This window comes from Papio anubis, chromosome 14 (assembly GCF_008728515.1).
Source record: "Papio anubis isolate 15944 chromosome 14, Panubis1.0, whole genome shotgun sequence".
Lineage (NCBI taxonomy): Eukaryota > Metazoa > Chordata > Mammalia > Primates > Cercopithecidae > Papio > Papio anubis.
This window is the reverse complement of record NC_044989.1, coordinates 64,576,977-64,601,599: the sequence shown is the minus strand read 5'-3', so window position 1 is coordinate 64,601,599 and position 24,623 is coordinate 64,576,977. Positions and strand designations below refer to the sequence as shown.

The 24,623-nt window shown below is 39.0% G+C and overlaps 1 long non-coding RNA gene across 4 annotated transcripts in view; it reads right to left on the bottom strand.

Annotated features, from left to right (window-relative positions):
* Nucleotides 1–1,925: 1,925 nt before the first annotated feature.
* LOC103876998 overlaps nucleotides 1,926–24,623 on the bottom strand; it is a 44,912-nt gene continuing 22,214 nt past the window's right edge. For 2 of the 4 annotated variants that reach the window (XR_002516681.2, XR_004178280.1), the window contains one exon: nucleotides 8,926–11,999. This is a non-coding gene — a long non-coding RNA (uncharacterized LOC103876998). The other 2 variants (XR_002516678.2, XR_002516679.2) reach the window with 2 other exon arrangements.

Here is a 24,623-nt window from a genome sequence, read left to right as displayed (position 1 = left end):
TTGTAGAGTTTCACATGCTAGATGAGGAACTCGAGAAGGAAAGGGAAATCTGTCCTGCCCGCACCCCTGGCTTCCTTTTTTCCCTATTTAGTTTCCATGTTGGTCATGTGGCAGCCATAGGAAGATGTTTTGGGGTTCTTGCTCTGAGGCTCTTGAAAACATAGGAAAGCTGTCCTAAACCGCTGGGTCTCCTTCTTGGTCTCTCCTATCTCCACTCTGATTCATAAGCCAAAAAGGTCATCCTGCTCCTTTTAAATCTTCAGGAAATTGGAGCCTAAACCCAGACAAACCTTTCAGGTTTTCTGTTGTAGATTTAACACATATCAGTAATATCTGTGAAGAAACCATAATCCTTACTTTAAAACAAAGGAAGAAGGAAATGCAGGAAGTGTCCTGGTGTGGTAAAAAGAAACATCCAGCAGCCTGGGCAGCCCATCTCTACAAAAAATAAAGAAAAAATTAGCCAAGCATAGTGGTGTGCGCCTGTAGTCTCAGCTACTTGGGAGGCTGAGGTGGGAGGATCGCTTGAGCCCAAGAGGCAGAGGTTGCAGAGGGCTGAGATCTCACCACTGCACTCCAGCCCGAGCAACAGAGCAAACAAGACCCTGTGAGAGATAGAGAGACACAGAGAGAGAGAGAGAGGAAGGAAGGAAGGAAGGAAGGAAGGAAGGAAGGAAGGAAGGAAGGAAGGAAGGAAGGAAGGAAGGAAGGAATCCAGGTAGGAATCAGAAGATCTTAGTTTTGAGCTCTGGCTCTTTTCCGTTTCACCTGGCTGACCCTAGACAAATCAGTTTGTGCACCTCTGGGTCACTCCTCAGTATAGACAAGCAGCCTCAATTAAGATACCTCTAACATCTTTCCCAGGCCTGGAAGTAGGAGTCACTAACATGGCCAATGCTATTGTAATAGAGCCACCGTTTCCGATCTGCTAGAGATATGGTTTTCGGCCCAAGCATTTGCCATCTGCCTCTTTTGAGTCTTGGCTGGTAATCCATCAACTGTGCTAGATATAAGATCTTATCCAGTGAATTAAGTGATATTTATTCCATTTTTCCATTTAGAAGAGGCACAAAAGTACATATCCCATCCCAATGAAACAGACTTCCATTTTTTAAAAAATGTGACTGGCAGCACAATACTTTCCTAGCACACCACCTGCCATTATCTCTCCAGGTGTTTACTGTGGGCAGGAGGCTGACAAGGCCTAAGCTTCCTCTTCTACTTTAGAGCTCAATAAAGGAAATAATGACGCCAAGTGAAGAAAAAGCTCTAATTTCCAGCTCTAGTTCTAGTTGGGGTAGAGAGTTCTGTTGTTTGGCAAGATGTTCTAATGGGCTTCTCACAGCAGGAGTTAGGGGATTATCTGGCAACAGGAGAAAGGAACTGAAAGTGTTCTGCATAAAAAATGTAAAAGTCTATCTCCCTTGTGGGCACAGGAATTTGGACAAATATTCCCAGTTGTATTTAGAAGAAACAAAGGTTTCTTGCCCTGAATTTAGATTATTCAGTCTCTGAGAATTATTGCTTTTTCTTTGTGCATGCTTGCATGTGTGTGTTTGTGGTGTCTGTGTGTGGGGAGGAAGGGGTGGGTGGGGAGAGGGAGGTGAAGGAGACGTTCTCATATTCACCCATCCAAAGCTTGCAGGGAGAATGAGAAACTTCTGCACATCTCAGCAGTGAAGAAACCTTGAGGGGACCTTTCCTGAAGGGTTGGAGCTTCCCACTGACTGTCCTGACAAAGTCCCCGTGGGGTTATTATTGATTGAATAACTCAGACCTTGGGAAATGCTGTTGTGGTATCATGAGACTACCTGGTCAGACAAAAGGAGGGAAGCATCTGGTACCGATTCTAATATAATATCCCCCTTTGGCAGAGTTTCACCCGTGAAGTCAGTTGGTAAGGAACTAAGAAGGAAAACGGAGAGTTGTAGATCTCTTAAGTGGCTTTATTGTTCCCCTTTCTATCACTTTCTAGGCCTCAGGGTAAAAGAATGGGATGGGGTTTTTCTGAAAAGGAGAGCTGCAGAGAAGCAGTACTAAGAAAATTGAAGAATAAGCCATTCTCAGAGGAGACAAGAGAAGCCTTGGTAATGCTGGAGCAAGGTTGAGAAGGGCAGTGTGCCTGCAGAGGAACCCAGGAACAGTTTCCATTGTTTACTGACTTTACCTTGCTTGACTAGAAAATGCATTTGTCAGTAGGAATGTTATCATCTCCAAGGGGGTAAATATTGGTTCTCGGTGGATGAACAAAATCTTAGATATTATAATGGATTGTGGCCCTCCAAATGGCCAGAGTAAATAAGCAAATATACAGTGTATCTGTGGAGTTTAAATTTCATGAGTGGAGTAAAGGGTGGGGTGGAGTGCAATTAGGAAAAAAAAAAAAATGTCTAAAGGTCTTCTTTGGGGGAAGGGTGATAAGGAAAAAAAAAAAGGTTGAGGAACAGTGTTTCAGAGCAATTATATTTAGCTTCAGTTTCACATTATTCACTCCTGCTTGTAATTCCCTCTTGTTCTCTATCCTTTCATTTAAAAACATATAAGTTATGTGTTTGAGGGGGTGGGGGGAATTAGGCCTCCTGCACGTTAGCTCCCAGCTGAGAGCTCCCAGAGAAGCCTGGGATCCAAGTGGAGACAGGCAGTGAAGGAAGCAAGAGTCTAAGGCAGAGATGAAGACTGTGGGTGGATCTCCAGCCACAGGGGCGATTCAGAAACTGACAGGAGGCCAGTTCCCTCTGTGGGCCTTAAACTGTGGTGCCTGGACCAGTAGCAGCAGCGGCATCACTGGGAGCTTGTCAGAAATGCAAATTCTCAGGTCCCACCCGACACCAGCTGAATCAGAAACTCTAGGAGTGGGGCCCAGCCTTCAGGTGAGTCTGATCCTCCCTCAAATTTGAGAGTCATTGGTTTAGAAGCGAAACAGGTGACCGAAGGAAATGAGGAGCCACCTTTTGGGAGAAAGGAAAAAGAAAGCAGAGGTTCAGTAAACTAAAATTTCCCACTCTCTAGTTTTTTAATCATCTTTAAAAATTGTCGTTTAGACCTCAGCAATATAAATATTGCTCATTTCCACCAAGGAGGAAAACAACTCTGCCATCAAATTTGCTGAGCACAAAGTGAAAGGAAATCTGCAATCCACTGGCTAATTAAGACCCATGTAAGTAATCAAGGCAGACAAGTCAAGGACAATGAGTCTCAGGCTTATCTTGGCTGATTCGGCCAACTTCACTGATCACCTAAACCAAATAATCAGCAATCACTTTATTTTGTGTTGTGTAAACACAGTAGAAATGTTCACAAAGTATTCCTAATGTGTAACAGAAAGATTGTTACTTACTCAGCTTCCTATGTAGGGAAGCTAACTTATCTATTCAGGATCACACTGTCACTGATGCGCAAGATCCGAGCTCCCAGGTTCTGATCCTAAACTTTCAGATGATAAGAGTTCAAGTTCTTTTTCTTTTTAATTCTCTCCTTCCTTATGAACTACAGCAATTTGATGTGTAATTTTTTTTTTCTATTTATGAAGCATTAGCAATTATTTGCCCTGAAAACATTTTTAATAAGAAGAAAACTAAGGTTGAATGCAAACAATTTAGTAACAACCCACTTCAGTTTGGTCCTTCTGTGCCTTAGGCCACTGTCATGTGTATGAACTTGCAAAACCCTAGATTAAAACCCAGATTATCCACAGTGCTTTTTGCAGAGTTAATTTCTGTCAGAGACATATTAATGATAGACTTTGGAAGAAACACCAAATAATAGTGACTTTCCAGTAACTTCAGTACTAGTCCCTAGGTTACCCATGAAGCTAGAGTCTAGTGAAAATACACCAAAGATTCTTTTCCTGACCAAAACCATAACTGAGTCTCTAGAAAAATGTGTTTGCTGTGATTCGTATTTTCGATATAAAAATTATGCCTCCATGCTATTTCTGGTTTATATCTAAAATGACCTTGTACCAACTGTTTTGACTGCTCTGGCAAGGAGATACCTAAGATTAGCCCTAAACAGGTTAAGCTTAGCTATCTCAATTAGCCTTAAATGTTTAACATTTAAGGTTACTCTTAGCTATCTCATAAGGGAGTAAGTCCTCACTCCCTTATGATTTAAATAATCCAAAAAAAATTTTTAAAGCAGTATTGCCCTCCTTCTCTTACTGAACCAGTTAATGTATCACCTTTACAATAACTTTTGTCTGTGTTTCTCAAAGGCCTGTGCTGGCCTTGATCACATGTCAAATTTCAGGTCCTGTGAGTTCTTGACCATGTAGTTATTTGGAAGTTCATACCATCTTTCTCCCTCTGGTGGGTTTCAAAATCATATCTCTTTGTAGATTTGTACAGAGAGGTCTGTTTCAAACCAGCACGCTCCCAACCCCCAGATGCAGGCTGAACTGAGATCTAATGAGAAAGCATTCCTGCAGAAGAAAGGAAATGCTCTCAAGATATGCACCGCCTCAGTGTTTTTTTTTTTTGAAACTGAATGTTTTGTGAAGTTCTTTAATTGCCTTTTTATTTTTGAGTAAACCAGAGAGGGAGACCCTAAGTGTCCTATTATATTATGAAGTGAGTACATATGTAAGGAAAGTCTTTTTTTCTTTTATTTGAAACACTAAATTAAATAATTCACACTCAGTGGCAGGTGTAATCCTTCTCAAAGACATTTCTTAAGGATCTCCAAGTTTTCCCTGAGCAAGCATACATTTTATTCAAACTATGAAGTAATACCCACTAGAGCCTCTCTGGGTATTCCAAAACACTCTCTGCATGTTCCAAAAGAGCCCTCTCTTAGTACAAACTGTAGGTAAACTAATGAAACCACATCATAAAAGCAAGCCTGAGCCACAGATACTAAGGGCTAATGTTTATTGAGCACTTACCATTTGCCAGGCACAGACCTGAATATTTTACATGTATTCATTTGGACTTCATTAAGAATCTGATGACCTAGGTACACTCATCATCCTCATTTTACAAATGAGGAAAGTGAGGCCCAGAAAAGTTAAGTAACATGCCCAAGGTCACCCTGCTGGTGAGTGGTCAGGCCAGTTAACAAGAACTCTCATATATGGCTTGGAAAGATCTTCCCCACCCTCCAACCCCCACTCTTTTATCCCACTGCCTCCCACTCATCCTCCTTCCCACTTGCCTCTTTATGCATTTTATACTGTGGGGTTGGTTAAGCTGGAGCTCTGGTTGCCTTCAAATTCCTTTCTTTCCCTAAACCCTGTCTTAACCTACCCACAGCCCTGCCCCTGGCTGGAGTCACACAGAAAGCCTGAACATCTGATATTCATTGGTCATGCTTCCTCCCACTAGGGACTCATTTCACACTGTGCTTAGAAATGTATGCAAAAGCATTATCTTCTGCTGCTAGCAGCAACCCCTAGGATGTACGTGTGCTCTCTGCTGATGGTTAAATTTGGGGTAACTGAGGCACTCTAACACAGCGGGAGCAACTTAATTTCTCAACTGCTTACATTAAAGATGAGACCAAGGATGAACATATTTGGATTTTTCAACCCGATGGTTCATCTATCACGCTGCCCCTCCTCCCAAGACTTTCTCTTCCTGAGGACCTCTTGGTGAGAAGTTGCCCACCCCACACCCAAGCCAAAGTGGACTGGCAGAGCCCTGCCAGAAAACCAAGCAACAAATCTATTAAAGGCAGGTGGCTACTGCTCCTTCCTCTTTCTCCTTATCTGAGATGATTAGAAGTCCAGGTACAGAGGACCTGACCCATGTGTCCTACCTTGAGGACACTGCAGTATTAATTAGTTATCGTTGTCTGCAGAATAAAAAACAAAAGAGCCTGTCCATGAATAGCAAACAACACCCTGTCCTCCTCCCCACCCCACCAAATACTTGTGTCAAGAGCAACTGGAGGCAGCAATTGTTCTATTCAACATTTGTCTAGTGGAGACCATCTTGGGGTCTGCTTTATCTCTGCTAGAGTTCAAATCCATGGGGAGTTTTAGGAGATGCAATAATAATATTGGAGCAGGTTTATATTTACCGCATACAACTTGGATCATATCAAGGTTATTATCCAAAACTTATCTGAAGAATGTTTCATATAACATCCAGGAATTTGAGAGTTTGTTAAGGGAAAGCTTTCAAATGTAAGAACAAACACAAAGCCAGACTCCTGGTATGGCTGAACTGTGGCAGAGATAATTTCCCTCTCATTTCACAGTCAACACGGGTTTATGGTGAGAGCCAGAGACAAAGATTCCTGTCCTCATGAGACTTTCCAATGGCTTATTTTGGGAGATTCTTGGATACCAGCTATTTACTTTCAAAAAGTTCAGTGGGAATTATTTTAATGTAAGAAATACTCATGACAGCCGGTTCGGGGGCAACTTTTCCAAACATGCTGTAACAAAATTGGCACTTTTAGCTAAATCACACCCTGTTCTTCAGACATTTGACTCAGATTTTTCTTTACTACAGTAAATCTGTACTTGGATCATGGAAGCTTGTAGGGACTAGCCATGCCAGTCCCACCTTAAAGACAGAGTTCCTGGCTAGATTGCATTTTCTGGAAAAAATCCTTTAAATATTTTCATTCAAAGAGAACAGTAATGACAGCTTCCAATAATCAACCTGAATATTTTAATAGACGCTTTTCTAGACATTTGTGTTGGGATAACTAATGGAATGAATAGATTTAGGAAATGCCAGAACTCCTAATTAAGCCCTGGATACTGCCTCAGATTCTCAATGACTGGATATGTTGGGCATTTTATGCCTCATCCTTCATGTAATCCAACAAACACCTATTCTATATTTATTCTAAAATACTTTACTAAAAACTTTACTAATATTAAATTTTCTAAACACTTTCTAAAACTTTACTAATATTAAATTTTTTACTTAAGATCTTCAGAAAATTTTCCAAATTTTATAAATCGTATACATTTTTGATGCTGCTATTTCTATAGATGTCTGCTGGAAGTTGAGTTGTGCCTTTAGGAATATTTTCCTACTACATCACTGGAATAAGTGTTACCAAAAAAGTCTCTGTACATTCTGCATGCCTTGATTAAATGTATTAATTTTCTACCAGATCACTATTCCTATAAGTTTTCAAAATAAAAATGAGTATGGTCTTCAAATGTTCATTCCTCTACTATTTACTCTCCCACTTTCAAAAGCTACCAATTACTCAAAGTTGTATATTTCTCAGATTCTATTTTAAATAATTACAACAGCAGTGAGTGATTGAAAGACATTTTCCCTAAAGTTTTACGTCCTTTTCTATGCAAAGTTTCAACAACAAAAAAATTTTTTTTAAATAGAGACAGGGTCTCACCATGTTGCCCAGGCTGGTCTCAAACTCCTGAGCTCAGGCGATCCACTCATCTCAGCCTCCCAAGTGCTGGGATTACAGATGTGAGAGCCACCCTGCCGGCCAGTTTCAAAGAAATTATAATGAAAGAAAGTTAGGCAGCACAGTAGGAACAAAGAATTCCACTTCCATGTCACAAAGACTCGGGATCAAATCTTCTAGTTAGAGCCCTAGCTCTAACTAGCTGTGTGACCTTGAGCAAGTTACTTAATTTTCTAGACCTCAGTTTCCTCATGAGCAAAATGAAAATATTAACACCATCCTCAAAGTTACTGTGAGGACTAATTAAAATAATGCTTGTATCCTGCTTAATCCAGTGCCAGCACATAGTAAGCTCTGAATAAGTGGTGGTTAGAATTATTACCAACACATGGGAGGACCAACTTTCCATAAGAGACAGTGCTGGGAGATCTCACATATGCTACCTCATTTAATTCTTCGCAATCCTGAGAAGCAAGGAAAAATTCTTCCCATTTTTATGGATTAGGAAAGTAAGGATCAGAGAGGCTGAGTAACTTACTCAAGGTCGTATAGCAAAGTGACAGGGCTGGAATTTGCAGCCAGGTCTACCTGACCCTAAAGTTTATTTTCACATGGAAGTTCATCCTTTCCAAATTTCTTTCACTATTTCATGCAAAAATATAGATTTCCATTTTCAAGTTTGTGTCCTTTAATACATAGCTGCATGAAACTGCTTCTTTTATATTATCATAAATAACAAATATATCTTCTGCCATATTTAGTTCTTCATTCAATTCAAGATAAACATATTTTGCCTAAAGGTTTTATTGGCATTTGGAAGAAACTCAAAGTCTGTACTTAATTAAGATCTATAAACAGAAGCCAGATCAAATCACAGAATAAAGAGATTCCAGTGCTGGGTATGGATCTGTCTTGATCTAAATTTGGATTTCAATCATTGTAACCCATCTTTATACATTTCTTCCTTCATTCAATAAACATTTATTGAATGCTGTATGAGTTAGTCATGGAGCCTGCCTTCAATGAGCTTAGGGTTCAATAGGAAAGAGAGATATACAAAAAGACCTATAATTCCAGACAAGAAATAGTAGGTGCTAGAAGAAAAATAGGGAGAAAATGCTGGGGAGTCTCAAGGGTGGCCATTACTTCCTACTGAGGAGCAAAAGATCAAAGAAGGCTTTGGGGGAAAATGGCCTCCTCTATTAACTGCTCCATCCAAATGCAAACTATTCATGAATTTGTTTTAAAATGCAGCAGGTCCCCGGAGAATGTCGTTTCGTTCAACATTGTTACACCGTTGATGAGAAACAAAATGGACTCTGCGCCAGGGCCCCTGTCTGTGTGGCGTTTGCGTGTTCTCCCCATGTCTGCATGGGTTTTCTCTGGGTACTCCTACTTCTGTTTCCTCCTACATCCCAAGATGTGCACATCAGGTGAACGGGTGCATCTAAATGGTCCCCATGTGAATGAGTATTGGAGTGTGTGTGAATACACTCTGCGATGGGATGGTGTCCTGTCCAGGGCTGGTTTCCATCTCTGTGCTCTGAGGTGCTGACATAGGCTCCAGCCACCTGAACTAGAATATGCAGGTTGGAAAATGAATGAATGAATACAAGTTATTATAAAATAAGAATCTGAAAAGTGTTCAATAATATTTATTGAACAAATGCACAGCAACAAATGACGCAGCACAAAAGCACTTAGCAAGCCCACCAGATTTGTCCTTGCTTGATTTTGAACCGTATTGGTGGGAGAAGATGCTCCTTATGATTTGTGCTTTGCAAACATTTATTCTTTGATTTAACCCACTACCTCTGTGACTACCATCACTCAGTGATTCACCAAAATTGGGTAGTTACCTTGTTTCTATTAATCTTCCTTAAATGTATGGATAGCTCACGTTTATTTCAGTGTTTAATATTAGAAGTGTTTAGGGTCTTTATTTATAAGTCTGGTGATGTTTCTGTGACCAGAAATATGCCATAGAAACTTAACTCTTTTTTAAAAGTGTTATTTTTATACATTTAGGGGGTACAGGTGTAGATTTCTTACATGTATATATTGCATAGCGGTGAAGTCTAGGCTCTTAGTACATTTTCAACCCTCAACCCTCTCCCACCCTCTGACATTTTGGGGTCTCCAGTGTTTGTTATTCCACTCTGTGTGTTCATTTGCACCCACTGTTTAGCTTCCACATGCAAATGAGAACAGGGGGTATATGACCTTCTGTTTCTGAGTTATTTCACTGAGGATAATGGCCTCCAGTTCTATCCATGTTGCTGCAAAAGACATGATTTCATTCTTTCTTTATAACTGAGTATTCCATGGTGTATATACACCTCATCTTTATCCGGTCCCCCATTGTTGATTCCCTATGTTTGCTATTGTGAATAGTGCTACAATAAACATGTGAATGCCGGTATCTTTTTGATGTAATGATTTATTCCCTTTGGGAATATACCCAGTAGTGGAATTGCTGACTGGAATGGTAGTTCTATTTTTAGGGATGTAACTCTTGTTTATATATCAATTACCCTATGACAAAATTGGTTTTCTTACACATTGTTTCTCAGTTTCCAAGAACCTATGGATGAAGTTAAGTGAAGACTTGCTGTGTAATACAGAAAGGGGTGAACAGGTGGGGCTGTAAATGAAATAGGACTGACCATAAGTTGATCATGTGAAAGCTGAGTGATGGCAGTACATAGAACTTCATTACACTAGTGTGTCTGCTTTAGGATATGTTTGAAATTTTGCATTATAAAAAGTTAAAATGTTGCACAAGCTAACTTACCTGTAGGACTTCCACAAGTCATTTACACATACACATGTAAGTGTATGATAATGGTTTGGGCCTGGAGGGACATTAGTGACCACCAGAGTGAAATGAACTGACTCTCCCTGTCTCCCCCTCCATACACACAAGCCTACTCAACAAGATCTCTTTAATGTAAAGCCACAAGTCAGAAAGGGTGAACACAGGATAATAACCCAGGGACTTGCCTAGTAGCAATGCCTACCTCTGGGCAAGGACTGGGCACATATCCTAATGAAAACAATTTTTGTATGTTTGAAAGAAAATTTAATTCAGTACAATCGATAACGTTCAGAGGCTTCAGGGGATCTGCAGACGTGGACTCATGGAGCATTGGAGTGTGTGTGAATGCACTCTGTGATGGGATGGAGATTTTACACATAGGCCCAGGGAACGACATGGTATCAATCTGTCTCATGTGGGTGAGACAAAAGCATTCAATACTGCATCGACCCAAGAGTTCTCACTGACTCTATGGAGCACAAAACCCCAGAATATTCAGGTGTGTTATGTAGTGATCTCTATTGAATGCAATATAATTTTGTTATAGTTATTATGCATGTCACTTAATTCACATACTCTCAGGCCTACCAAGAAGGGAGAAGAAAGGGTGAAGGATACAGTTCAGCCACCTGGCAGCATTCCATAAAAACTGGGCCGATTCATGAAATATTACAATGGGGGAGGTACTCAAAATACTTTTTGCACACTTTTGAAGATGAGAGAGTATATCTGTCTTAGATATTCTGCCTAGATATGTTACTAGCATCAGGATGTTTTGAGGAGGCAGTGCCACTCTGACTCCAACCCCAAATTAAAATTACAGCAGGCAAAATTGGAGTGTCACATGCTACTTTAATTCTGTATTGCAGTACTTCAGTGGCTTCTCATTTGAAAGTGCATAATTATTTTCAAATTATCATATATCATTTCACGGTTAAATTAGATTATCAGCTAGAACTTCCAGCGGGATTGGAATTCTACATGCAAACTAGATTTCAATCCCTATTTATGATCATTTTGGACAAATTGTTTCCTAAACCTTCAGAGCAACTACTTCCCTGGGTAACCCTAAGGCACTGGGAAATATCCAAATGGAAGAGATCAGCACTGTTTTTTTATGGCATGTTTGCAAAAGACATATTTTGTCTATGTCAGAAACCTAGCTATTCAGTAGGGATATATTTTTCCAAGAACATCTCAAAATATTTCTTTAAGAAAATGCAATTCATCTGACTACTTTCCTCTTAAATTACACCCAGCTGTGTGTGGGTGAGTATGTGTGTGATGTGTGTGTGCATATATGTGTTTTCTATACCTTATTTCAATAACAGAGAAGGAAGCTCTTAAGGGCACCTCTGCCTTATACACTGTGAGTCAAAATGACTTGGAAACTCCCTGGCTATACTGTGATCAGTTCAACTTTCTGTTTTGACAGCTTTAATAATTCTAAGCCACGATGCTCCTGATATTCTTCTTTCTACGGAGAAACAGTTGTTTTGCTTACATATGTAGTCAGTATGATAATTATCTAAATTTCTTCCTACCAACCTTGTTTGATCTCTGTAGTGTCAACTGATAAAATCCATCCATTTGGTAGAGCCAAACATCTTTTAGATCTCAGGTCAGAGGTCATTTCCTGGTGGACAATCAGAAGACTTTAAAGAGGTTGCAAAGCCTGGACTTCCTCACAGAAATCACTACACAGGATAATCTTACAACCTTCAGTTCTTCTAATTTCTACCAGCTGTGTGATTATTTGATTGGTATCCATGTATTCCATGAGACTATATAAATCCCATGAGAGTAGGGCCTTGGTCAGTTTTGCTCACCATTATATTCTCCATGCCTGGAACAAAGAAGGCCACCAATAAATATTTGTAGAATTAATAAACGAATGTAAAAATATGTATAAATATGTCCACGAATAAGTGAGTAAATTACAGAAATTTTGCAGAGTTTTTATCAGTAACACTTTAGAACTGCACTGTTCAATACAGTAGCCACTAGCCATATGTGAGTATTTAAATTTACCCTTAAATTAATTAAAATTAGTAAAACTAAAAATCCATTTCCTCAGTTGCACTAGCCACATTTCAGATGCTCAGTAGTCACACATTGCTGTTCACTACTATATTTGACAGTGCACAACATGCAGCATTTCCATCGTTGTAGAAAATTCTACTAGCACAACTCAAGCAATTCTAAAATTCTAGCCCAAAGACGGCATTATTTTTCCAAAACGAGTCAGATCATTATTATTGGTGCCTTTGATAATATTAATTGTGCAACTTAAACCTCTTTCCTCTAAAACTATTCCCCCTTGATGACTGAGCTTAAGCCAAATATTTCACCTCCTTTTCTTTTAAAATATATAACAAATAATTTGTCTACTTTGATTTGTAGGGGTCTATATATAGTTTTATATGCTTTCCTGAGTACTCAAAAGAATCCTTGAAATTGGGAATATATACTTTTCTAAAAGTGCATTTTTTACACAGGCCGGGCCTCTATGCACTATCCCTTGGAAAAAAATGGGAAAGATATAATGTGCTCTAGAAGCCATCATTAGTGTATGAGGAATTGGGATTTGTATTAATTTCCCTAATTATGTTAAGTGCATGACTGCACATATTCTGGAATTGTAATTATGTGTAAATTGATATAGTTTTCCAAATGAATAATATTCAATATGTTTGGTGAGATCCTTTAATTTCAACAATTAAGCTTTTTTTTAAATTGAAGACTCTATTTACAGTCATCTCATTCTGTAAACTGTAAACAAGTATTTTGTTTGTGAAAGCAAAAATCAGAACATTGCGAGGAGTTAGGAAAACAAAATTATAACATTTATACTTAATTTAAAGCAATAATTTGATTTAAATACCCATACAAGCAAAAGCATCTTTAATTATATAAGTTTCAGAAAAAGCATAAGAGAACGGTGAAGATATAAAGGAATGGGGCAGATGCTCAGATTCAGGTACACATACCAGGAAACTGAGCACACCAGGAGAAATTTACAAATGTAAATTCCTACGAGGTTTCTGTTATAAAGAGCAAGATTTTATGTCTCCTTTTAGCGATCTAGACTCTATAATGCCATTTATCTCCATATCTTTATAAAAAAGGAAGATTCTATTCAATAAATCTATGGATACCTTAACTACACCCAAATCCAGCTTTTGCTTGTCAACATAGCTAAAACATTATGATTTATCATATGGTACCTTCAAGTTTTCATACCACATGTGTTCCAAACTCTAGGATATCAAATATTTCCCTAATACCACACTTTAAAACTTCAAGCCCTACAAATTGATAAGCACACAATTAACCCTTTTTCAAGTGTATTTGCAGAGATTGCACCTGTGCCTACTTATGAACAAGTTTTAAGTTTTCTGTTTCACTCTGTCAGTGCTTAGCCTTTATGTCTCAGGATTTTTCACTTACAAAATGTATGTAACATTTGATAAAGGTGAAATTGTATGGTTTCATCACTTGGTTTTTTGAGCAATTCAGGTCTTGCTTCCAACTACTTCTACTTTTTGTTGGCTTGAGCAAGGCTACTTTGTCAAACACTGCCTTATACCAACTGAGGGTAAACCTAGCAGTTGTCAGAATTCCACACAACAAGTTTATCCATAAAGAACTTTAAGGAATGAGCTGAGAGGGAAGGGGTCAGATGAGTAGAAACAGAATTGGGAAGGTTCATGCCCCTTGTCTCTGTTGATTTCCATGTGGAAATTCAGGACCAGCCAATCCCTTTGAAATCTGTCCTAGAAATCATGACTGTAGGAGTTGGAAGCTCACATGCCTTCTAGATTGAGGCATGTAGCATCAATAAGTGAAGGAAGGCTCAGAGAGAGATAAGGAGAGATGATTAGAAACTGTGATAAGCCCCATCTGAAAACATTTAGATTTTCTTTTTTTCTTTCTAAGTTTTAAAAGATTGCACAAGCCCACTCTGTACAATCTGTAGAGCTGCCAATTTGGAGTTTCTGCTTTAGGAGACAACTCGAGCTTAGGGCTAGGGTAAGAGAAATACTGGCTGTAATTAATTTAAGGAACTTTTTGTTCCAGTAAATGTCACAGGCCATGCTTTAAAGGGGCCTAGGAGTCTATTTGGAGCAAGTTTTTCATGTTTTAGGTTGTAAAATTGCATCCAGTTATAAGCCAACTTTAACCTTTCTTCAGCTTTTCTCCATCTCTCTTCCCAACTACTTCTACTTTTTGTTGGCTTGAGCAAGGCTACTTTGTCAAACACTGCCTCATACCAAGTTCTTTCTGACCACTGGTCTTATTGCAAACCATACAAGGAAGATTTATAATTTGCCCAAATTTTGTGTGAAACTATAACAACAAAAAAGGAACTATAACAATAAAAAAGATCTGTTGTAAGTTTTGAAGGTGCTGTATTTCTGAAGATAATCTTCCTACAGGAGGTATTCCTATTCTTAATGGGAACAGATTATTTGAAATGGTGGGTTTACATTACTCCAGTGTAAACTGGCACTGTGTTTAATCCTGTGTAATTTGGGGGCAAGTAAATAATCTCTCTACTTCAGTTTCCTCATGTTTTAATGTGAATGATGATGGTCACAAGATTGCTGTAAGTATCATGTGTGCTAAAGCATGTAAAAGTATATTGTATATTACCTACTAAGTATTCAATAAATATCTATTTTATTGTTACACATCCCACAATCATTCACTAATTATCCTGAACATCGATGATACATACCAATGTATCTGATAAATTTGGCAATGGACATTGATAAATTTGGTAATTGTGCTTAGGTAGAAGAGTATAATGAGAGGAAATGGATTGAAAGCAAAGCATAAATGACAACATTTATTGGGTGCTTACTATGTGTCAGACTGTGATTAGTGCTTTCTTTGCATGTATTAAATTTCATTTACTTTCCACAACATCCCCATGAGCTATGAACTCTGAATAACTAAATTTTTTAAATGATTCACGTGGTGATTTTTACTCCTCCAATCAGTTAAGCTAGATCTGGGTTCTCCAGAATCCTCTCCCCCATATGATTCTGGGGTTGATTTTGCCAAAAGTAGAATTTGCGGGAGATTTGGAAGACAGAAGTAAAGCAGCAGCTATTACTCTCTGAAGATCGTCATCGTTCGATACAGCAGTGGGCGGACATAGAGGTGCCAGTGGGCTCCAGCTGTCTGCTCTCCTCCACTCTACATCCTGCCATTTTGGGGGGCCTCTGGCACTGCTGATTAATTGCAGTGCCACCTTATACTTGAATGTGAACCTTCTGTGGCAACAGCCCCCCATAGATTTCTCCACCAGCTCCCTATTCACAGTCCTATTTCAGCAGCTGGGCGTGTCTGCCTTCTCAGGTGAACTGATGGGTGGCCCCTCTGATCTTCCAGCTCCCCCTTCAGACCATCTCCTCCCCAGTGCCTCCCATAGTAGCATCTCTGTTTCTCTGGTTGAACCCTGATTGATACAAATGTTTAAGATGAAGTAGCTTACCCCAGTTTGAATGGCAGAACCCACATTGGAAGCCTTAATCAGCTTCCAGAGCCCATGCTCTTCATAACCACAAGGCAGCATTGTCTGAAGGAGAGAGGAGTAAGAAGGAGATAAGGAAGAAAGAAAAGAGAGAAAGCCCAAAGCCTATAGAGAAAGAGGAAGGAAGCAGAAAACAAAAAGGCAAAGAGGATAGAGAAGGCAGGAGGGAGGACTAAATGATAAGCAATGGGGAGTTGGAGAAAAGTGAAGAGGAATAAAAAATAAAGGGAGGTAGGATAGTACATTGCCAGCTCTACTTGCTCTGACAATGCGTTAGCACAAAGAGGGGAATTTTAAGCATGGATAAAATATGCCACAGGACTGCAGAGCTCAGGTGTGGAGGAAGCAAGTTTCTTTTGGTTTTACTCTTCTATTAGGAACTAAATCTAACTTTTCATAAAAGTGGTGTTTTTTTTGTTTGTTTTTTTTTTTAACAGAAGACTTAATAATTTCTCTAAGTATTCACTCTTTTTGTTTTTGGCCATTTTTAATCTGTTTTTTACAACCTTACATAAGCCAGTGATAAATAACGACTTGCAAAGCACAATCTTTACTATAGATTTTACCCCTGAGTTGAGAAATAAAATGTTTTTATGCAACAAAACAATAGCTAATAACTTAATTATAGATCATCATGTTCAACTGGGGTAGTTATCAATTTAACTCTGTATTATTCAACAAGAGAGATGTGGCAAATTTTGCACATAATTCCAAAATAGAGGTGTGAAATATCATTTTCCCATGTGACTATTTGGTTTAACCTAGATATTTACTATGTATAATATTACAGCTGCCAGGGAGACATCGAAATTAAAAACAAGATAAAATCTTGTTGAGTTTTATTTTCTACTTTGAGGCAGCTAACTTTTAAAATATCCTGCCCAGGGTACAGGAAGTGCTCCTCAGATGTCCTGATATGCATGGAGGCAAGAGGACTTTATGCCTGATTTAAGGATAGATCATCTCACCCACTGTCATCCTGCATGACTGCTCATGCACTGCTCCTGACTTGCATTTTAAGCACTGGTCAGTTTGCTTTTGGCAAGAGCATGTTAGAGCAGGTTTTATGAGAGGACAGTGATAGAAGATATGACAATCTTGTCCCAAAATGCCCCTTCTCTCCTTAAGGCCTTGTCTCTCCTTGAAGCACCAAGATGCCACAGTCCCTGACCAAGGGATCAAGCTATAGAGGGAGAAGGGGACACCAAACTTGCTCCTACAGTGGGTTACCTTCTTCCTGTCCCAAGATGGGGTCGGGTAGGGCAGGCCTGGCTCAATATATATTTTAAAAGACTCTCATCTAAATTTACTTCACTAAATGGCAGTGAGTTTTGCCCCTTAAGAGGCTACTCCAGGTTCAGAATGGTATCAGAAGGCAAAAATTGGATTTTTAAATTTTTGTTATAAATAATATAGTGACAAATTTTGATTATTATATTATATATGCAACATATATAACTAAATATATAGTTATAGATAATATATACTATCTATAACTATAATAGTAATATATACTATTATCTATAACTACATATTTTATAATATATAAATATATTTTTATAATAAAGTGATATATGTAACATATCATTATATTATATAAATTATAACAAATAATTGTTAATTATTTATTATCACTGTGAATCAGAAGAGGCAATGTTAGTTCCCTGAGACGTCTGGGGCTGGGCCTGGAGAATCACCCTCAAGCCCACTCCCTCAGCCATCATCACATGTAACTGTGCCCATAGAGCACTAATACTTTCAGCCTTTGTCTTACTTCATAAACACCTTCCCACCCTCTTTTCCTACCGGTTCTCAGTCCTCCCAGATTCTGGCCTTCTGGTTTATTTTCTTCTCTGTCACCTCGGACATGACTCAGGTTACTGCTGCTGGAGCCCATGCCTTTCACTACCCTACTCTGCCAGAAGGCTCGCTCTCTGACTAGTGATGGCTGGGGGTGAGTTCTGTTAGGATTCTTATCCTCTATCCCAAAAAGAATGAAGGCTCCTCAAGCTTTAAACCAATTTCAGAACCACTTGGGGCAGAGATGACACATGATAGCCACTTGCTGCTACTTTAGCACTGACTTCACACCATCCCCTGGCTATGAAAGGGAATCCAGATATACAAATAACCTGTAATTATTATGCGGGTAGATTACCATAGCAATGGGTCTGGGTATTTTAGCTGCCTTGGGTTATCCCCTAAGGAAGTATTTTACCCTTTGTTGCAACCAACCTTCTCACTCTGGTTCCAGCCTTCTGCCATCAGCTGAGATTTTGGTTTCTGTGAGAAGCTGGGTTGAAGAGTGTGTCTTCAAGACAAGAAGTGGTTTGTCAAGGCAAGGCCTCAATCTCAAATGGATATTATCTACACATTTTCTTCTGGACCGTCAACATATTTACTGAGCTCCCCTCCTTTACCTCCTCTTCAAGTCTCTGACAGCTTTGACCTCAGATTTGCCCCACACTGTGATTCTTCCATTTGCCCTACAGTAGTCAAGATTCTCGGATGCAGACAACTGAAATGGACTTTATCTTAAGCAGATAAGCAATCTATTGGCAGACTGATAGGTAGCTCCTAGAATTGATGAGAAGCCTGAAGAACCAGCTGCAAGAAATGAGCCAGAACCAAGAGAGATTAAGAGATCAGAACAGTCAAATCTACACGTCTAGTCAGGGTACATTGGACTGCTACCACTGACAACCTCTCCCCTACCTCCACAAGACATAGAAATGACACTGGAAGCCCCGTGGACACTGTTGTCACTAGACACTGGATGCTGCTGCCACTGTCACTTCTGCCAAAATGAGTTATTTCTAGGCCTCGCTTCTCCAGTCTAGAGTTATTAGTGGTCTAGATCACATGGCATGTGCTTATTGCCACGAATATGGAAATTGAGTCACTGGCCTTGCACTTTAGTGATGGAAAGTGGACCCTATAGCTACCAATTAAGAAAGGGGTTCAACATTGAACACTAAAGACAAAACTATTATACACCTCTACTCAGACATTCTATTTTGGCCCAATATTTAGCCCCAGAAGACTGCAGACTCCGATTTTGTGTTACGGACCAGGTTTGGCATTCCACATTCCATGAAGCTCCAACCTGTTCCCATCCTGATTTTCAGGGTTTACTACTCCAGCTAGACATTTATAGCTTGTAATAACTTTGTCCCAGTAGGCATAGGCATCCCAAGTTAAGACTATTTTAGTTCCTGCTTAAAATGATCAGGTCAAATTCTGCCTCCAATATACACTTAATTTATAATGAGGCATTTGAGTACTTTGTACAATTACCTAAGGGTTGAGAAATTATTTTCTTTTGTGTTCTAGGGTTTGAATAATAATATTTATTAAAGGCCTATTATGTATAGACATATTATAATTGTTACCATAATCTCATAAGTATTATCACTCGTTTTTACAAATGAGAAAACTGAGACTCAGTGAGGTTAAGTGATTTGCCCGCAAAACTAGTAAAGCCAAAATTTAGATTATATTCTGATTCCTCAGCCTGTATTTTCCCTACTGTACCATGCTCACCAGAAAACGAAAAGTTCTATAGTTACATTATTCCATATGCAGGTAGAGCTAAAATTATCCCTACCAATTTTGCTTCAGATTTTAGATGTGTGCTTACTGTTTCTTGCCTGATGATTTACTTTCTATACTTGCCTGACAGAGAAGGTAACAGATGCACTGTGTGAGCAGAAGAAAAACAAAATGTGTCCTCATGCCAAAGTCAAAATTAACTCTAAGAGGGAAAAGTTGAAGGCAGTTTGCTTTGTGATAGCGTTTACTTTAAATTGTCCATGTTTCTACAACATTTTACAAATCATAGCTGCTATTGGGAATCTACCTTTAAAAAATTGTTTAATGAAAAGGTTTGCACATTTTTTCAGAGTAATAGTTTAACACTTCTTATTTTCTTACGCTTTTTCTTTCCCTACTTGACTCTGTGAACCATGGAGACCGTATATCTTATTCATCTTTTTATCCCTAGTACCTGACAAAATGTAGGAACTCAGAATTTAATGATTTCGTGAAGGGAGTAAGGAATAACAAGCAAATTGTTATCAAGGCAATAATCGTATAAAGGAGGTCGGGCAGTCAAGGCTAAGATTTTTTCTCTCCCAACCACAGAGTTCTTTCTAGTCCTCTATCAATCTCCTTAATAGGACAGGAGTCTCTTTCTTGAAGTGTAAAGGGTACTTAAAAGGAGGTAGATTCAAATTCAGCTAATACCCACTGGGCATCTGCTGTGTGTCAGGAGCTTTTCATGTACAATATCTTCAGTGAAACATCTAATAAGCTCATAGCCATTATTATCTCCACTTTTCGGATGAAAACCCTTGGGCTCAGAGAGGTTAAATGCTTTGCCCAAGGTTACACAGCTAATTAAGGGCAGGGTTGGAAGTCAAACCTGGTCTCAGTGAAAACTCAGCCCTCATTCTACTCCTGCACTGCTCCGTCCCCATAGTGCATCAACCCATGTACAGTCATATGTTGTTTAACAACCCGAATACCTTCTGAGAAATACATCGTCAGGCAATTTTGTCATTGTGTGAACATCATAGAGTGTGCTTACACAAAACTAGATGGTATAGCTTACTATGCACCTCGGCCATATGGGATAGCCTATTGCTCCTAGGCTACAAACCTGTACAGCATGCTACAGCCTACTGAATACTGGAGGCAATTGTAATACCATGGTAAGTATTTGTGTATCTAAACATAGAAATGATACAGTAAAAATATGACATTATAATCTTATGGGACCACCATCATATATGCAGCCTGTTCTTGACCAAAATATTGTTATGTGGTGTATAACTGTATCATATTTCAGTAGAATTTTTGACACACATTTTTCACAGCTTAGCAGCCCTGCAATACAGATGAGTTTTATAAATAATGGTCTCTTAAAGTATGTGAATTATGGTCATGGTTTCCCAAAACATATTAAGTCCACCATCCCTATTCTGTACCACTACCTCCAACCAAGAGTTAGTGTTGGAGACCACCATCCTGTTTGTACTGTTAAAAGGAATCAGGAATGACCTGTTATAATTTAAAGACTGTTAGGAAGATATCTCTGATTTAAAAAAATAAAAATAAAAAAATAAATATATATATAACTTCCGAAACCTGTAGCTCAGTGTATAGTCATTTAATTGGCTTATTTGCTGTTAACCCCCTAATGGAGATAACTTCAGAGGCAGCAATAGTTTTGACTGAGAATTAGATGCAGATCAATCGGGGCACTGAAGCCATTTGAGAGGACAATGGAGTACTTTGGAAAATATAAAAGGTGCCTCAAAAGAAGGTTAAACAAGAAAGGATGAGGTTGAGGAGTGGAGTTTAAAATGGTAGTAAGCATTTTAAGAAGGTAAATAAATAAACATACACCAAACACAGACTACCTTACATTAAAAAAAAAAAAGTATTCATAAAGAGACAATAGCCACTAGGATGGTGACATTAAGAACAGAGGGAAGCTCTAATTTCACATTTATGAGTTAACCAAATGCCCAAGGTAAAGTGAAATAGTCCATATATTATATTTTAACATCAAAACAATGTTAAGTCACTGATTATTACATTGTCCTAAGAAAAAACTATTGCCTGTTGTACATATTATCAACCAAAAACATTTCTCAAAGTTGACTATTTAGTTCATGACCAAGAAGTATCCAAAAGGCAAGAAATCTGCATTTGACCTAGGGTCCAGTTCCTGTCTCATCTAGGAAGACTTCTCAGTTCAACAAAAATTTTGTCCCAACCCAGAAGCCACTGGCCAATTTCCAGGTCAATACCGAGACATTTTTATAACCAGTTCTAGGCCCAGCAGTCACAGTAATAGAATAATAGCCTCTCTTTCGCTGACCTGAAAAGTCTGTATCCCAGTTTACTGAACAGGCCAATATGGTGCCTACCATAGTGACAGCTCCTGTCTAACAGGACTCCAAGCCACAGCTCCTGTTAGGAGGAAGAGACCCCAAGATTTCCTCAAGAATACATGGCCATGTTTTGTATTTCAGGACCCAACTCCATGTTGTTGCTAATTGGACCAGAGGAAGGTACCTGAAAGTGCATTTTAGGCTCCCCAGTAGCCTATGAAGTAGTCTGATTCAAGAGCACTTTCTGATTCAGTATCCAAATTGTACTTACTGGGTTGTATCTATTTGCAAGATATGTAAAATACAATGATGCAAAAAAAGACAACTGGCAATTGGAAGTGGAAGCAGAAGTAGACACAGAAAGGAGATGATCTAAAGGGAGAAGATAAGTTACTTTAGTGGTGGAGCAGTAAATCAACAATAATCCTAAATAACCTTCCAGCTCTATTTTCTGAGACAGCTGGCTGTGTTTCCTGTTTTTCCTGAGATATATGATTTATTCAGATTTTCCTGAGTTCTCCTGAACCCAATGCATGAGTTAGAAGTGCCTAATTTTGTGGTGGTAATAAGTAACATGAATATTTCAGAGTTTAACACAACAAAAGGTTATTTCCTTTTTGCAGAAAAATCTGCCCCAAGTCTGGGACAGTGTCTAGGGTTTATATCCTTCAATATCACAGACTGTTTCTAGCTGGGAACTGATCACTGGCTCTTAAAAACTTCTTCCTACATGTGATATATTACTTCTACTCCCAACCAATTGCCTGGAGCTCATCATAGGGTTCACCCAATTGCAAAGGAACCAAGAAATGTGATTTTCCAAGTACTGAGAAGAAGAAAACTGGATATATGGGTGAATCAGTGGGATAACTTGCTACCATCCCTTTAACCCTTCATTGTGACCTTATGTTAATCATTTTAGCTCCTCCTACACATCAGTGAAACCCATCAGGTAGCATTACATTCATGTGATTTATTTGCCTTTGATTCACTCTGAGGCACACCTAGACACACACCTCTTGCCACTAGCAAATTTGATGCCTCATGATAAATAAAATTTATAGCAAGCAGAGACTTGCATTGTTGAGTAGATGATTTCAGCTGTTTTTTTTTTTTTTTTTCCTTCTAAAATAAGAATAGTAGCAGAGAATGATGGATTTCTGCCATGTGGGGGAAAAGGAAGATTATGAGAGCTATTGAGATCATCTCAGTAGGACCAAACTACTATAATTTATTTCTTTGCAAGTTATTATAGTTGGGTAAATTCAATCTAAAAAGAAGAAAAAGAGGAAGGAAGCTAAAATTTACTGAGTATCTGCTATGTGCCATCACTTTACACAGATATTATCTCATTTATTTACCACCAAGCAGTATCTGTGGGCTAGATAGTGCTGTTTTTCAGGTAATTAAACTGAGACATGAAGAAGTTATATGATTTGGCCAAAATCACACAGTTAGTACATGGTGCTCCAAGAATTCAACCCAGGTTTCTAAATCCAGACCTCCAAATCCATGCTTCTCATGATTTCATGAAGCATGAAAAGCAACAAACCTAAAATACACCCTAGGAGAGATGACCCAGATTTTCTGGGGCTATTCCAAAAAGAAATAATGTTCAGGAAGGGCTGAGCTGATTTTAGGAAAGCCCCCAAAGCTTTTGAAGATAGAAATCTCTCATGCATTCGTTTATGCTTTTATTTATTCAAACAGATTTAATGAGTCAGGGTAAAAAGGAAATAAGGATAAAAAGACAAGATTGAAATCCCTGTTCTCTAGTTTGCTCAATATAGTTAGGCATAGACCAATAAATAAACAGACAGACAATTATTATATGGGTCGGGGGTAAGAGCTGTGAGAAGAGAAACAGACAGACAATTATGATAGGGGTGGGGGTTAAGAGCTGTGATAAGAGTAGGCAAGTGGTATTAAGAGTCCTAACCCAGTGCTGCTCTTCAGTTCCCTGGGAAAAAGACTCAGAGGGATGTTTGTGTGCAGGAGGCTTGCTTTCAGAATTAGCACCTATAGGGTGAAGTGAAAACAGCTGAACTGGGCAAAAGGAGAAGTGGGATTATGATGTAGTTGCCACAAAGTCCTCAGCCCTTCTATGGGAGAATTATGGAGCTACAATAGCCTACAGAGTTGTCTCCACTGGAGCAATGGGACCAGGCTTATAAAAGTATAAACTTCTGAATCAACTAATCATTGTAGTCTTTCCTGGGCTGGCTCTAGGAAGGAAAGCATGATCTTAAGCTCTCTTCAAACAAGGGCAATCTCTAGAACTAAGTGTTGCCAAGATCTATCCATTACCAACACTCCCAGCAGTTAGTGATATCTGTACTTCAGTCCCGAGGAGATAGAGAAATGCAAGCAGCACACCATAGCATCCACTATACCCACCTCCAGGGAATATTTCCTGGAGAAGACGGCCTTGGAGCTGAGTCCTAAAGAACTGGTAGGAGTTGTCCAGGAGAATGCCGCATACAAAGATATGGTGGGTCTGAAGAGAGTGTGTCCAGGGAGGTTTATCACGTGTGTGGAAGCACGTAATGCATAAAGGAAAGTAGCAAATGCTGAGGTTGAAGAGGTGAGTGGAGGCCAGGTCCTGCAGAACCATGGCATGTTCTGCTAAGAGATTTGGATTTTTTCCTGACGGCAAAGGGGAGGCATTCAAAAACTATTCAGAAAGTGACATAATTGGATTTGCTTTGTAGAAAGATCATTCTGGCAGCAAGTGGGGATTTCGTTCGATGGGGATAAAACTGAAGGAAGAGAAGCAGACTCATTAGGAGGCTGTGACAGTAAGCCCAGAAAAAAAGAATAATACTTGAGCTGACAAGTAGCAGTAATAGTGAGAATGGATGGATAGAAGAGGACAGATTCCAGGGACATTAAGTGGGTAAAACCAAGAAAACTTAAGAAATCAACTGCATGTTATGGGTAGGAAAACTTAGACTTAAGAATGACTCAGGTTGGTTCCAACTATTTGTTGATACAAATCTGGAGGGAAAGACGGTAAGTTCAGTTTTGA